The 15,919-nt window shown below is 37.5% G+C and overlaps 1 protein-coding gene across 2 annotated transcripts in view; it reads left to right on the top strand.

Annotated features, from left to right (window-relative positions):
* Positions 1 to 15,919, top strand: part of LOC114879634 (protein sister of odd and bowel-like) — a 72,911-nt gene that overhangs the window by 19,632 nt on the left and 37,360 nt on the right. Inside the window, exon 2 of one of the 2 annotated variants that reach the window (XM_046286309.1) lies at positions 290 to 365. The gene's annotated coding sequence lies outside the window, so the exon portion shown is untranslated. Of the gene's footprint in view, positions 1 to 289; positions 366 to 12,908; positions 13,270 to 15,919 lie in introns of those variants that run through there. The other variant, XR_006829542.1, reaches the window with a different exon arrangement.

The following is a 15,919-nucleotide window of genomic DNA, read 5'->3' as shown; positions in this document are numbered from 1 at the left end:
ACGTGTGCAACATACCTGCCGACGATAAATGGATTTTTTGCAACGTATTTGACCCGTGGGGTCGACCGTGCCCAATCGTTTCCCATGAGAAGAAGAAATTTTCTTTAATTGTGTCGTCTTGTCTCCAGCCATTTCTTTTTCTCGATATTTAAAATAAAGGATTTCTTTGATAATAATTTCAAGTTAAACGAGCAACGACCAGTTATTTTGTTCCTCGTTTTTCTTTTAAAAAGAAAACAAATTTTAATGTCTAAAATCGTTAAAAATGATAAAATTCTTTTGATTTTAGGCGGAGGCATTAATGATATCTACACCACGACCCTCAAGATGAAGTGAAGAATTTATAATTTACGGTGCTCTTCAAGGTATCTGTCTCACTTTTTTAACGAAATGAATAATTATATTATATTACTTTGATTTCGCGTTGAACATTAACCGCGAATAAGCACGTGTATTTACAAGAATTCCAATTCCGTCAGACTTCCACGTAAACGTGTCTCGAGTTTCATCACGTATCTCCGCGAAGCGTAGTTATTGAATAAGTTCTCATAAAAGAAAAATGTAATAAAATGTCCAAGTAATCAATAGCACGCAATCGTTCCACGTAATAGGTGCGTTTGGTCCGCGTAATGAGAGAAGAAAACGTAGGTTGATGTTTTACCCCTGGGCGTTATTTGATTAATCCCACGCAGAGTCAATTAAAGAAACATATTGAAGTTTCGACAACCTTGCGTTGCAGTAAGCCATTCAAGAAACCTACGTGCACGATTGTTATTGGTTCATTCATTCAGATAATGCGACAAATCAGGCTTCACAGATGCTAATTACAATTTGAATAGCATAAAAATTGAATATTCAAACGATTAGGTTCAAAATAGAAAATTAGATAAATTCTCAAGTAATTATGCCATTAAGTTGCTTAGTTGAAATTTTTGGGGTGCCACTGTGACCACCATAATCCAAAAAAGGGTTAAAATTATAATTTTTTTAAGCACTTGGTTTAATTTTTTCACCACGAAAAGAAAATAATTCACTGGGATGTAGAGAAAAAACATGAAGAAGTCTGACTTAATCACTAACAATGCAACTTACTTCCGATTCTCATTCATCAAACAACAATAATTGAAAGAAACTTTCTCTCTGAATTCACTATATGTGTTTTTAAAGACGAAATTTAAATTAATTTCATTACCAGACCATCGTATTTCATAAATCCACCTGAAGCAAAGTAACCATTAATTTCCACTTAACGCATAATCGAAGAAGATTAAAACGTTTCTCAGCTGATCAAAGCAAAAAGCAAGTCATAAATGCATTAACAACGAAGCTTTTTCAACGATAAATAGCGGCCTTCGTTAAAATCCACGAGAATCCTGATGTTAGGCTCTGAAAAATTCGTTAACGACTTCACTTTATGACACATTTCACCTAATTAACAGCACCAACCACGTTTATGTTCTTGCCGTCAATAAACTCATTTATTCTAGGAATTTCATGATGCAGAAATATTTAAGATCAATTCAAGCAAGGATCATTTTGCGCTTGCATTAAAAAAAAGGGTTTCCAATTTTGAAATTCAAAGAATGTGTTGAGATTATAATTTTTGAAAGTCATGTTGCTAATTGGGACCATTGTCGGATAAGCAATTAATTTGACTATTTCAAACCAGTATAAAATGTTGAAAGAAAGAAAAACCTTGTTTTTGAAGCGTTTGAACGAGAAATACCCGGAGACTTGAATGCGCGGATGGGAGATTTCAATGCGCGAATCGGAGACTTGAATGCGCGAACAAGAGAGGAATTGGCTCGACAGGAATGCGTTTAAATTCGCTTTGCACGAGTCTCTCCGCGTTTTCCTAAATATCGATTACAAAATATGTCCGCGATTATTCGAACGCTTCAAGAACGCCGGTGCAATTTCGAACGGACAAATGCAATCGCTGCTTTTGAGCAACAGTTTCCGCGCTAGTACACCGCCGCTACATTATGTAGACCGCAGAGACGCCCGGTTATAGGTATCTAACTTTTTTCTCATTTCGCTGTTAAAGATTTAAAACGATAATAAATATGTATTAGGAGGTACTTTTTTTCAGAAAAAATAGTGGTCGAACATAAAATGTAGAATTACAAACATTGTAATATCATTAATGGGTAATGTCTAAATTTCCATAGGAATGCATCACTCGTATCATTAGAAATTCTTTCAAACTAATTAAAAGTATCCGTATTAGATACTCTAAATTCTGGATAATAAAAGTAAGGAAATAATGACTAAGATTTGTGAAAAATCAAATTACATGGTTCTTGCAGTTACATCATTTTTTCGTCGTGTTTTCACGGAATCGGGGCAAAATTTATTAGCAATAAAAAAAGAACAAGGCTTACTCATCGAACGAATTTACGCTAATTACGTTTGTTCCCGGAGGTAAATGATTATTAAAACGGTCATAAAAATGGTACAGTAGTTTGTATTCTGAGATTCAGTGAACATATTTTACGGGTCTCGAACATATTTTGTTTCACGTTAGAATTCATTGTTTTTTTTTTGCCTCCTTTTAATTGCTTTTAGCTTGAAATTTAAAGATTAATACTGCCAAGGCTCTGTTCTCTTGTATTTAGAAGGCAATAAACGTTGAAATTGTTTCTAGATCAAGTGGCAAAAAAATTGATAGAAGTACCTTTTCATTCGCCTTCGTTGGACACAGGTGTATCCAGGTTAAGAGGAAAGAGAAAAAAACGAAGCTCTTCGATGTACTGTATTCGAAAGATTGGAAAGTAAAAAAGTAGATATTGATTTAATTGTCCTGGTTTTCTTGCTCCCTCTTAGGTATAAAACTGACAGTAACTTTTATGTCTTATGTTGGTCACGTTTATTTTTAATTAATCAAACTAGTGACACCATTATGTGAAATTCATCGATGAATCAAAATTATTTTTATCAAGTGTGAAAGTAACGCAAAACCTAAACGATGACAGCGTAAAATATTATGCTACTTTTAATAGCTGAAAGCTAATATATTTCATAATTTTATTATTTTCCTAGTTCAAGGTTTACAGCTTACTGTTTTTCTTATACTTCACTATTCTTTCATCATGAAATTGCAATCTTCCACGATTATAAAATATTCTGTTATTCTACTGTTTTGATAGCTTAATTCTCTCTTTACCATTATAACATATTCCACTGTTATACCGAGCAATCGTGAAAACGTTATTACGCAATTTAATTGTGAAAAAGATTCGAATTACAGTATTCGAGAAGATATTTCATGACACTGAATTCACGTACCCGTCGTAAATATAAAGCTTTACGAGAACAGGATACCATGCACACGCACGCTCTCGTATTACGAAAGCCTACTTAAACATAATAAACGATAGGTATGTTTACCCGGATCACCTACGATTTAACTTTAATAACAAATAATTCAACGTTAGAATCACCATAAATCGTTCAGTTTCCACATCGGTGATCGCGAGAGCAGACGACTCCCAGATCATCATCACGGGAGTGTCATAAATATTTCGCAAATAACAATTTAATCTTGTGCTCATTTTATTTTCCTAAAAGCGATCATAACTTCAATCTAATTATTGGTACCCAGGATCAAAGGGTGAAAATTCCGAATTTTGCTTGTAGAAAGAGAAAAGGGACAACACCATTATATAAAATAATTCAAATACTGAATAATTTTCCTAAAAATTTGAATACGTAAACTATGAATTAAAAAATAAAAAATCCGACGACTTTGGGTCTATATGACTGATGAAATTATAAACTTTTATCATGTTTTAGATAATTAGGAATATCAGGCCCCCCATAAGAAATTGCAAACCGTATAATTATGAATAACGATAATGACATTAATGTTATTAAGCGGGAGACATTTTCCTCGTTCCTCGTCACGTTTCCATCGAGAATATCAAAAGAGAGTTCGGACTCGGTACCGGCTAACGCGTCTGACCCAGATTTTTCTTTTTGCCCGCTCGGCTAGATTGCCGATAATGATTAAATCGCCGCGCTAGTTTCGTGGAACGGTCAGCGGCCACAGCGACAGGCTATCCTTTGCAACAGGGTCTCCCTGTACCAAACCCATACACGCGTACTTTAACGATTGTTGTTACAGAAAGCCGCGTGGTAAGCAGTTACGTGCACGACCGGTGTAATAATCAGCTCGAGTCGAAAGATCACGCAGCAGCCTTCGTAATCCGTGTTCGCCTAACAATCCTATCTCGATCGTGTACTAGGAACAAAGGTTATCCATGAAATAACCATTTTCTCCATTAATAACGCGACCGGGTACGCGTTATTAATTAATACACCTCGTTAATCATCGTCGTATCCTTAAAAGAGTTGGCGACTTGAAACGAATTCTCCGGCAGGTTTTCACAGGATAATAACCATCGGATAGTAATAAATTAACACCCGAGATCGGATTAATTGCGACGATTAGCGGCGTGTCGTAAAAATGTCCGTTGTTTTATGAAATCGTGATTTTTTAACGATCCAGATATTGCCCCGTATACTCGGCCGAAGCGTTTCCCAATCGCCGCGCCGGCACGCGAAATTCTGCGCTGACACGAATTTATCTCCTCGTGCTTACAGCCCATTTATATCCGTCGCTGGCTTGTCTGCGGAAAAATGCGAGATCTCCGATTGCGAACATGCTGCTAACTAAGGATATTAAATATTAAGGGGATCCCTTTAACGTCTGCGTTACGCAAGTGAAATTAACTCTAAAGTAATCACGTTTAATTCATAAACGAGTACCTAATCTGCATCCTATTCAGAAAAATCTTTACTTCTCTATCAGATACCTCGGGAAGATACTACGAATAGATATAAAGGTACATCCGCCAGAAATCCTGCAGTTTCCCATAGACAGATCAGCGCCATAAGATCTAATTTAATTCTTCATCAGCGCTGGTTGCGTGTCCCGATGACATCACGCGTAACCAATTACAGCCAACGATCTACGAAATCCTTTTCACCCACACAGTAACGTAATTCGAAGCGTAAGATCATCGGTTCGCGGTTCGAAAGAAAGACCACCGTTGACTATTCAGACGTTACAAGGACCCGTTCCGTCGAACTTTGTGTAAACCATTAATCTCCATTTAACTGATCTATAACCTACACGCGTGCCGTTTAAACCACGCTTACGGCTACCCTAAAAGATAATCTCGGCACATGCATTCACGGAATTAATCCAAGCGAACCTTCCAACCCAGCCACGGCTCTGTATCGCGTCATATTAAATACAAATCACGAATTTCTCGCGGAAGCATATACGGAGAGATCCTTAACTAGTAAGGAGCTAGTAAGTACCCGACGGTAGTTCAGTGGCTAGGCACCGTGCCAAGCCCTCGACGACGATGGAACGAAGCCGGTTGAGGCAATCCTCGGCCATGGTTCTTGCAACCAGGCCTCCTTTAACTCGCTTCATGACAGCTTCGGGCGATGTAGGCGTACGGATAGCTTTCCTCCCTCTTCCCCGGCACGTTTCTACCGGCACGACCACGAGGTTGCGCAACAAACAAGAACCAACGACGAAGACGACGACGACGACGACGACGACGACGACGACGACGTCGACGGCTCTACGCTAGTCTCGTTTCGTTTCCTTTCCTTTCCTTCTATTTTCTGATCGTTTATCATCTTCTACTGACTTCTGTTTCATTCTCTTCCTTTTCCTCTTATCATTTCGTTTCGTTTCGTTTCGTCTTTTATCGTCTCCGATCATCGCCTATCTCCTCCCAACATCTCGCCTCTTATCAGCTTCTATCGTCTCTTATCGTCTTCTCGTTTCTACCGGTTATCCACAATAAATAGGCGTAAAGCATAACCTGACACCGAGACCGCTTACGATACACTCTTTCCCTTTCTTCGCCTTCCACTCGCTCCATCGATTCTAACGGATTAATTGGTTTACGTCTAATAAGATTCTTTGGAATCCTTTCACGCGATTTTCTTTCACTGAGTTTCGAAAGGACGCGCCAGATAATGCTCCACCTTGATGCTCTACTTTCTTCCGTTCAGTCGCTTATGATAGCAGTGATAAAAACAAGAGGCGTATAAAGTCGTTAGAATTTAATAGCTTATGTACCTGATACTTTTATTAGTAGGTTTATGACTCGTTCTGGGACGATGATTCAATATAACGAATCTACGTACAGAGAACTAGATTTTATTAGAAAAATATTAGTTCGTTTAGTTTGAAATTTAGAACGAGATGTATGTTTAGCGCAATTTTATCAACCTATCTCGATAAGTGGAATAAAAGAAACGAAAACCACTAGTTAGGCTATAAAGTATGTACCTGACACTGAGACCGCATTCTATTTCACTTTCCCGCTCGCTCTCACGGTTTGCCCTATAACACGATTTCCACCAGAGATTTAATAATTGAAACCGTTCGCGATCAAACGAGATCACACTTATTGGTTGCTCCGAATCGTGCTGTGGAATACAATTGGTGTCAAGATTACAAAATGCGACTTGTCAAGAGAGAATCAAATGAAACGCCGAAACGTAGATAAAGAAATGTAATTAAGCAACAATGTCAGTACCCGGAGCGTACTTGTCTGTCCTCGTTTAATAACTATTTTTAAGCAATTGAAACAGGAAATAACAAGTTGTTCCCTTTTGCTTAACACTCTGATGCTTGATATCCCGTATTCGTGACTACGATACGTGGATATTCAATTGAATCGTACAGCTCTGGGAGCAGACGGTAAAAAAAAGACACGAAGATTGATTTGATCGAGCAAACGAGTCGCCTCTCGATTGCCACAATTTCTTCCCTGGATACCGCGATTGTCCAGAGGCGAGCAAAGACGAAATGACGAAACAATACTAGTTTCATCAGTCGTCCCGCGATCGATCGGCACCGGCGGCGTTAGACAAAGAAAAATGCATTACTGTGGGAACAATTCACCAAACGAGCAATCGTTACCCTACATAGAAGACTTGTATTGTGTATTCGTTTACGTGCTCGCTTCACAGGCCCATTTATTAACTCATTAAGGTGTACCAGCTTCGTTAGCCGATTTCGCAAATGATTCCTCCGAGAACATTGTACCGGTTTCGCGATAATAGTTCGCTAGACTATTTATCGAAGGAAATTGAGGTTTTTCAAGTAAATCGTTGGTGTAATGAAATCTTAACACTTTCAAGTCATTTGACAAGTGATCATTCAATAATTTATAAACTAAAGCTTTTTATAGTAAAGGGGTTCAAATGCCAAAATTAGAAACTAAAAAGAAATAAATAAGAGCTTTTTATTTCCGCTAATAAGATTTACCAGCCTGATGCATATCCGCTTATAACATTACTTCAGCATTGGAATAGAAAAAGATTTCGATACAGATGAATGAACGAAGGTGAAACAGTAATTGCGATGCAAAGTTGGATACATCTGAACAAAATTATATCGGTAATAAGCGTTGCAATTTCCTCGTTGTGATAAAAAGGAAAAAAATAGATAAGAAAAACATCGTTTCCTTGTCAAGCGAGGCGAAGGTTGCGGGTATACAGGACGAAAAACATCAGAGTACAAAAATAAAACGAAAATATGTCTGAGAAAATCCAGGAGAATAATCATACACAAAGTGCATGCGTTTTAACCGGGTCTGACGTGTCAATGTTATTAGCGGTTTTATGAATCAGCTGTATAATCGTGCCGCTACCTCCAACGATTTACCTACCACATTTTTTTTCTTTAGTTTTTTTTCTTTTTTGTAACGCCAAAAAAACGTTACATCAGCCTCATTTTACTTTAATGCGTTTGATTTGTATCGCGTTGAATGAATGCACGTACCTAAGTAGTTAACGTCCAATCGAATTTTTATCGCTCGAGAACCCATTAATCATCTTATGATGTATTTGTGTTTCGTTAAATTTCTATTACCTTATTTACATTTTGTTATGTTTTTCTAGGATTCAACGATTATATAAATTTTTCATAATTTTTCATCCGAGTTTCATCATTACAAATACAGATCTAATTCCAAATTCTTTTAACACACCGCATATATTTAACAGAAAATTAATCTCTAATATATCTTCCCAACCATTTAATTGAGATAAAAATCTGCGTATAACGCTAGCCATTTAACACCTTAACGACTAACAATCTTCATTAATTACAAATTTTTAATTGCGTTGACTGTAATCTGTGCTAATGAAAAAAACATCGAAAAATAGAAAGAAAAATTGTTTCAAGATTTGATTGAACCGTATAAAAACACAAAGCCTGTAGAAAAATGTCTAGGTTCTGGAACATGGAAACGTATTAAGAATTCATTCGTTCCACCGGCGAACATAAATCGAACAGGACAAAAAGAACATTAGCACCACAGTAATTTGTTCTCAATTAGATATTAGTGGTCAAACAGACCGACTGGTTTCGTAAAGTTGCTGCTTAAAACCACGGCCCATTCATTAAGCTAATAATCACGATTAAACAGCAACCTTCTGTGTCTTGGTATTACTTTCTTTTTCTACGGTTCCGTTCGATTTTAACGAGTCAGCTTTCCACGTGAGAATAGATCAACGATAGCATCGCCGGTCCATAAATATTATTGCGTTCCACGCTGTTTACGTGTTACGTCTACCTTAATTTTTCCTCACGCGGAATGCTTTTAATGATATTTGCTGTTCTAGGCCGGGAAACGAGCGCGCTCGGAATAATTAACGCGCGCCATTTTTTCGACGCGATCGCGCGGTTCTCGCGATCGAAAGTATTCCCAAGTAGTACCTATTTATTTTTTTAATATTCTACTTCGGTTTGCGTTTTGAAAGGATACTTTGGATCCACTTGTTGTTTCTTCCATTAAAAAAATGCTTCTATTTTTAAGTAAATACACAAATGATTTATAATAATTAAATAAATTTTACTGCACTCCTTATGCATATGCTAAAACCATCACTTAACAGGACTCCTGTTCTCATGCATTCCAAGAATTCTTATTTTCAACCGTAACAGTCACGCTTTATTCGTAAAAACTTTCACTCCTCCATTATGTATTCTTTACATTGTAGAGGAAAAAAGGAAGAAGCAGAACGAAAGAACAGTATGCGACAGACACGAAATACATTTGCTTATAATAGGATGTTTTCTTGCAAAGAATGCATCGGTTACGGTATCAAAGGTATTAAAAATAGTTAATCAAACGTTGGGCGAGATAAATTGTCTCTTTGAAGAAAGGACACTTCCGGAACAGTGGTCAGACCCCTTTCTCTGTGGACGAAATTCGAAACTCGTAGGCGAATCGCAAATAACCGTAATAACACCTGTCATTTGTCCCGTAAAAAGCAATCTACTTTTTTACTATCAACGAAGACTTTAATCCGCGAAAGCGTTACATTTCTGAGCTTCTTCTCACGATCTCGCGAAGAGAAGCTTGCAAATAGTCAAAAGTTCCGGCAACTAGGACCAAGAAACTACGTCCACAGTATTCACCGTTACACGTCCCAATTTTTTCGTTTCTCAGAGCACACTTAATCGCCAAAAATTAATTTCCAACCTCTATTAACTCACGCAATTCGACATTTGTTGCTATCAAACGACTACATAATCGGGATTTTTGTAACATTCTAACTCAAAATCTAGATTATCAATTTTGACCATATTGTTGGAATAATATTTCATTCGAATAAGCTAAATTTCTGAAAACACCGCGGTTTTTTTCCCCGAAAACATTCGGACAGAAAGCTCTCGAGATTCCAAATTCTCCAGACAAAAGAAGTCGTGACTCAGAATTAGCCGGTGTTCGTTAAGACACCAGGTTCGAGTTACGGCTGGCAAAAATAAATAATCTGGTATCGGCTAACTTTTTTAACCTTTTCTCTTAATAAATTCGTTTCTCAAAAGGTTAACGGGATATCATCTTTCTAGAGTCGCGCAGAAACGTTTGAGAAAGCTTGGAAAGCATCCTGGATCAGAAAAGGATCAGACTACCGCGTCTCGTTAGTAATCTTATTCAATTAACGCGTCTAGATCAGGTTGCTGGCCTCTTGCAAATTTTAAAATCGCGTCAAACGTGCAGGCGGCTGAATCCTGTTACGGTGCCGCACCACTGAGCAAACTGGAAATTTCCACGGATATCCAATCGACTATTGGGTCCACAGGGGACAAGCTTCTGTTTTCTTTCTGTCTCCAATTTGCCGCGCTGTTTTTCTTTTTCTTTGTAAAATGGGAATTTAGGATGTCGCGTTGAATGACAACTTCTTTTTCATTCTAAAGCACCATTTTGCTAAATTGCTAAGTTTCATCAAATAACTATGCTTAACAATATTTACAAATTTATGAAACGCTGACTGAAAATAATAAATATCGAAAACGGTATCACGATATGGCAACTGAAAGCGGACAATCACAAAGGGTTGAGCCTGCTCTAGTTTCACGATATCATTTTCACCTCCGTTTCAGCCATATTACCCTAAATACTGATCAATCAAGCGGTTCGTTACGAGAATCCCGTGGTAAACGATCGTCGGGTCTGCTAAAGTAACTGCGATTCAAGAGAACGACATTGATGGACACGAGGTACGTCTCCTCATTTGTTGGACGTTTCTTACGGTTCTTCATCCGGCTTTTTGCGTTCTATACACGCGTGAAACGTTTCTTCGTCAAGAGGCAAGTTACAGTTACCAGGCAATATCGAATTTTAATCGAAAAATGAGATCGCGCCTCTCGGCGTAGGCAGGCCTCGTTGGCCTAGAATCGGACCACCGCGCCGCGCCGCTCGATCCTCCACCAGAGAACTCTCACCGATTCGGTTCTTGTGCAACACTGCTGCTCAGTTTTATGCAAGATTCACGATGCGATCGGTGGAAATCAGATTTTTTTCAAATAATATTTAAAGATTGATTCTACCTGAAGAGAATGGATAGGTTGCTGTAGAATGATTTATAATAATACTCCTGTGGTTCGTATTTTAGTGCCCAAAGTCATCTCAAGTTTCCCTTCCGTTTCGATAATAATACACGAAGGAAGTTACGAATGATATTAACTTTTACATAAACTACCAAGTATCCCACTACCTACTCATTTTTTAATTTTCACCTTCGCGTTGATTTACGTTTTCAAAATAAAAATGTACGCGAACAATTTGATATATTATTACAGTTTCAATGGGTAGCCGGCTACCCGGTTTCATACACACGAGATAAACTAAAAACAAAGTACATAAATAAAAAGAAGAGGTGGTATATATTCGTACAACTTCGATACGAGAATATCAGAAAAATATGGCACGATAATATCATATTTTCACGCAGTTATCGAACCAACGACGCCGTGGTAGCGAATAAAAATTTATTCGAACGTCGAATTGCCAGTTCCCTGGACCATGGGGATAAAATATCGTCTCTCATCGCGAGCATAAATCTTTGAGAGGACACGTTTGCTCTGTACACGCTCGAATATCGTATACCGGGTGAGCATCCAAATTTACACGTGCGTTTAAGAAATATATACCCGCATTCGTGGTACCGGTAAAAGCTACAAGAGTAAAAATTTAAAAAGAGAAAAAAAACAACAGATACGTTATATATTGAGTTGACTAAAAAGTTTTCGCATTTTTTTATCATTAAATAACGTTAATGTCCCTTTAAGATTATAAAAGTTTGAATTTCAATGCATCTAATAACAAAAATATGAAAATTGAAGAAAGAAAGAACGTTGCGTATGTGCATATTACACGTTTGTAAATATACCGATCGAATCATGATTTTTGCAGTCTCATTTATATTTGATCAAGCCTCGTATATTCGGCGGGATAGCATCTTACCGCATATTTATTAAGCCTTTCTTTCGTTCGTTCTGACGGGCCGTAACTCTTTAGCCACGATGCACTTGTCGTGCGTCAATCTTCTTGCTTACAAAGTTCCCGTGAAGAATTAAACGAGACGTATGCACATATGTATGTACGTTTAAATAAAACGTTTGCTTTGAGTAACGTCTTACCGTGAAACATATTCATTTACCGCGTTAGCCATTATTATCTACTGACCATTCATTTGCGCGTATTTCATTTGCATTAAAAGGAAATTTCTTTTGCTTTTGTTTCGAACAAGCAAAAAGCATGGATTAAAAATTTTCCAAATTTGCAAAATTTACACGCTCATAACTTTTTAAACACTGGATTCCTGAAGTTAAGACTTGGATTTTCAAATTCTACGCATCAAAAACTACAGATGAAAAAAATAAAATGTCGAAAGTTTAGTGTGCCCAAAAGTAAAGTTCAGCCAGAAAAAATTCCCCTCACTTTACTTTAGGACACTTTTACTGTATTTGCTACGGTACTGTGACGCCATATTGATAAAGTTGACATGCGTTTTTGGATTATACACATCAAAAACTATTTAAGAAAATAAAATGTCGAAAATTTGGTGTCCCCTAAAGTAAACTTTAATCCCTAGTTTCAATAATTTTCTTGATTACATATCACGTTCTACTGCGCAAAGCTGATAGATTTAAATATTAAGCATGCAAATTGAAGCGACTACCGGCTTCTTTAAAAAATGCAGTCTGTCCGCCATTTCGAAATTTAAAGACTTCACAACTTTGCATTAGTATTATCATCGCGAAATAAATCAATATTCTCAAGACATAGTCCCGATTAGGAATATAAAAATGTCCAAAACTCACCACACGTGGTCGAAATGCCAATTGGATGCTTATTGTTAGTAGTGGACGTCGGATGTTTTCGAACAGCCTTCTCCTCCATTTTCAAGTTTTCTTCCATTGTTCGGTGTAATGGTTATCCCTGTCTTGATGCACAACACTGTTTCACACTATGCGTATAATATTGTTCGTTATTACTCGCTAAATATAATTATTTCGCGCGATAATTTACTAACGATGTTCATCGCGGCCATACTTGTAATAGACTAACCTTGCTTGTGTATTTGGTTACTTCTTCCGGTTGTCGCTTAGGGACTTGGTGCCTTGCGCGGCGCCACTGTTTACGTTTACATATTTCGGCCGATCGTTCGCACTCGGTTTAGCACGCGATAGATTAACGTCTGCTCTTCAGTGTCGTGTTTACTTTCTTACCGTTTGGTGTTTAATTTATCATCTGGGAAACTGCTGCACAAATTCTGTTCGTTATTTACAGCACACTGTACTCGTATGATATCGATACTTACATTCCAATTCCGAATAATTGCTGTTATAACCTACGAAGAAAATTTGTGCAACTAATTTAGTGTTTTAAAAGTGTTTGGTGTTACAATTGTGCAAGGAGGTTATCTTCTAACGAGGTGATGTACCTATAAATAATAAATTTTATTATTTAACATACAATTTAAATATTTCAAATTCTATTGTTTCGTTCTCGTGGTATTATATTGCAACAATAGTGAATCATAGTTTCTTACGTCTCAAGTGTGTCAGTAGGGATTTATATTCCTTATCTCATTTATAATAATTTAACGGAACAATACACAAGCCAGATTCAGAGTCATTTTGTTGCAATTGATTCCGTATCAACTTTCTCTCAACAGTTATATTCGCGATGTATCGACACGATGTGGAAATAAATCAGAATTACGGAACGATTGTAACGTACAAAATTCCAATTGCAAACGATTCACGTGTCGAGGCGTAGCTTTTCTAAACCGCGAGTCCATCTAGATATTCCAGCCCGCTAAACATAACCTATAAAAATACAATAATGAATCAGCTTGCAAGCGAGCGAATACCGCAAAATTTTACGAAAGTTGTTTCCTACTGTACCTCGATCGATGTTCGCTTTCTCACGCAGTGAACTGCATCAATAGCCTCATATAAACTAACATACTTTCAAACGCTTAGATCGCGACCGTCTATCGTGCTTCGTATTTCGTCGCGAACAAACTTCGACGTTAAGGGTGTTCATTCACGCTAATGCTTCTCCCTCCCGGCTAATATCGAAACACGACGAGACAAACTTGAAACGAAGTTAATGGACTAATTACTTTTCGACCGGATAACATCCCGTGGACGAGATTTATGTTCCCGATACATTGGCGCGTAAAAAGACGCTTCGGTTCGACGAACATGCGCAGACGCATGCGCAAACGCGTGCGCAGTTCAACATCGGACAGAGCGCGGGAAAAAAAGAATCAAACAAATTGTTTTGCGCGCGGCAATAAATATTCATGACCGAAGGTGAAACGACGAATACCCTGACCGGTACTATAAATCGAGTTTACGGAATGAGTCAACGAGTCATCGGCCACTTCCTTTTTCGATACACGCGGAACACATTTGGTCGTTCTTAAACGTCGCGTCGTTGCAGTATCATTGAACAATAAATAATACGTACTGTTCGCGGTGGTCCAGTGTGTTCCTCTTGTTCTTTTCTCTCCCTTTCCTTTCAACGGGGCCAACAACTCCACCCACTTAATTAAATACCGTATTAATCGATCACAAATTTCGCCTCCCGGTACCAGGCAGCGGATACCACGTGATTCTTTCGTTAATGGCCAATTTAACGTTCGTCTTTTCAGCGCTATTGTGCCGAAAGAATATTGTCTGCCTTTTAAAATGAAAAAAAAAAAAGGTTCAAATTGAGGAACCGGCGTTCAATTAATAAAATTTCACGGTAACACGCGTCCTGATACCATCTGATGCATCTTAAAAACTTTAAAGATGCTTACTTAAATGCAAATTGTCGATGATAGGGTTCTTCTTCGTTTGTAACATGACGTTGATCGACAGGTATGAAATATTAAAAATTGAAAGCAAGAAGTATTGGATGTCCCGTTCAAATTAACGTTACGTTCTAGTTTTTTCATTCTTGCAAATGAAATACATTGTGGAATGTACTAAAAAAAAAATAATATATAGGTATGTTCAGTTATTTCTACCATCATGGCTTCCAATTAATGTTTTGTATAGTAACATCTCTTTATCTTCGCGTGTTTTATTGCGCGTGAATCAGTCTAAAATCGCAGCTCGAAGCGTGAAGGTTCCTTCTGTTAGCAACGTTCGTCACGCTTTCTTGTTGTTAAACATCTTTTTGTTTATTTGCCGAGTCATATCGCTATTTTATATCCCGTTGTGTGTCAAAATACGTTTTTTAAAATTTCCAAATTTTTTTTACGAATCTTCAACTAGTATTTACCGGCTTGATTGAAATTGTGCGAAAGGAAACCGATTTGACGGCTTACTCAAGCGAGCAATGATGGTTAAACTCGTATCAAAGTGAACCTTCGATCTCGATCCTGAGATAATTTGCGTGATTCATCGTTAAATAACGCGAATAATCATCTTGCGCTGTTATAACGAAGAATCAAAGATAATTTGGAATGTCCGCAATCATTTGAGAGGCATCTTCGAGAAAACGGATCTGCGTGTGACTCAAAAGCATCGCGTAACTGTACATTCTCCCCGTTTCTGTTTCTTTTTTTTTTCTTTTTTTTTCCTTTTTTCTTTATTTCTTGCCGATTCGTTTTATCCACGCAATGGGGCATTGTTCGAATTAAGGGTCGACGAATGTTCATAAAGTTATGCAGACTCGCGGTACCGTTTGTCCACGAAACTTTCACGTCGTTAGTTTGTACCCTTATTTTCGTGCGCGGAACGCGTATCGTACCACGATTATAATTTATAAACGGCATTTTGATATGTTGCTCGTGGCGGGTCGTTTGAAACGGTACATTCCTCAGGTTTAGCACTAGAACAACCGATATTAAGCATATACCTCATAGACTTTCTTCACAATTCTTAACAAATTTCAGATTTCTATTTAGCCTTGAATATTATTAAATAAAATAATTTTCCATTTAATTTTATTATCTCATGGAATTTCAATAAATTTAATTATACCCAGGTATGTGTCGAACAATATAATTTTACAAGGGTACTATTTAAATGAATATTTGAATAATTAACCACCTGCAAGTCTGTAGTAGTTATATTCTTGAT

This window comes from Osmia bicornis, chromosome 6 (assembly GCF_907164935.1).
Source record: "Osmia bicornis bicornis chromosome 6, iOsmBic2.1, whole genome shotgun sequence".
In the NCBI taxonomy this organism is placed as follows: domain Eukaryota; kingdom Metazoa; phylum Arthropoda; class Insecta; order Hymenoptera; family Megachilidae; genus Osmia; species Osmia bicornis.
This window is presented reverse-complemented; position numbering and strand designations above follow the sequence as displayed.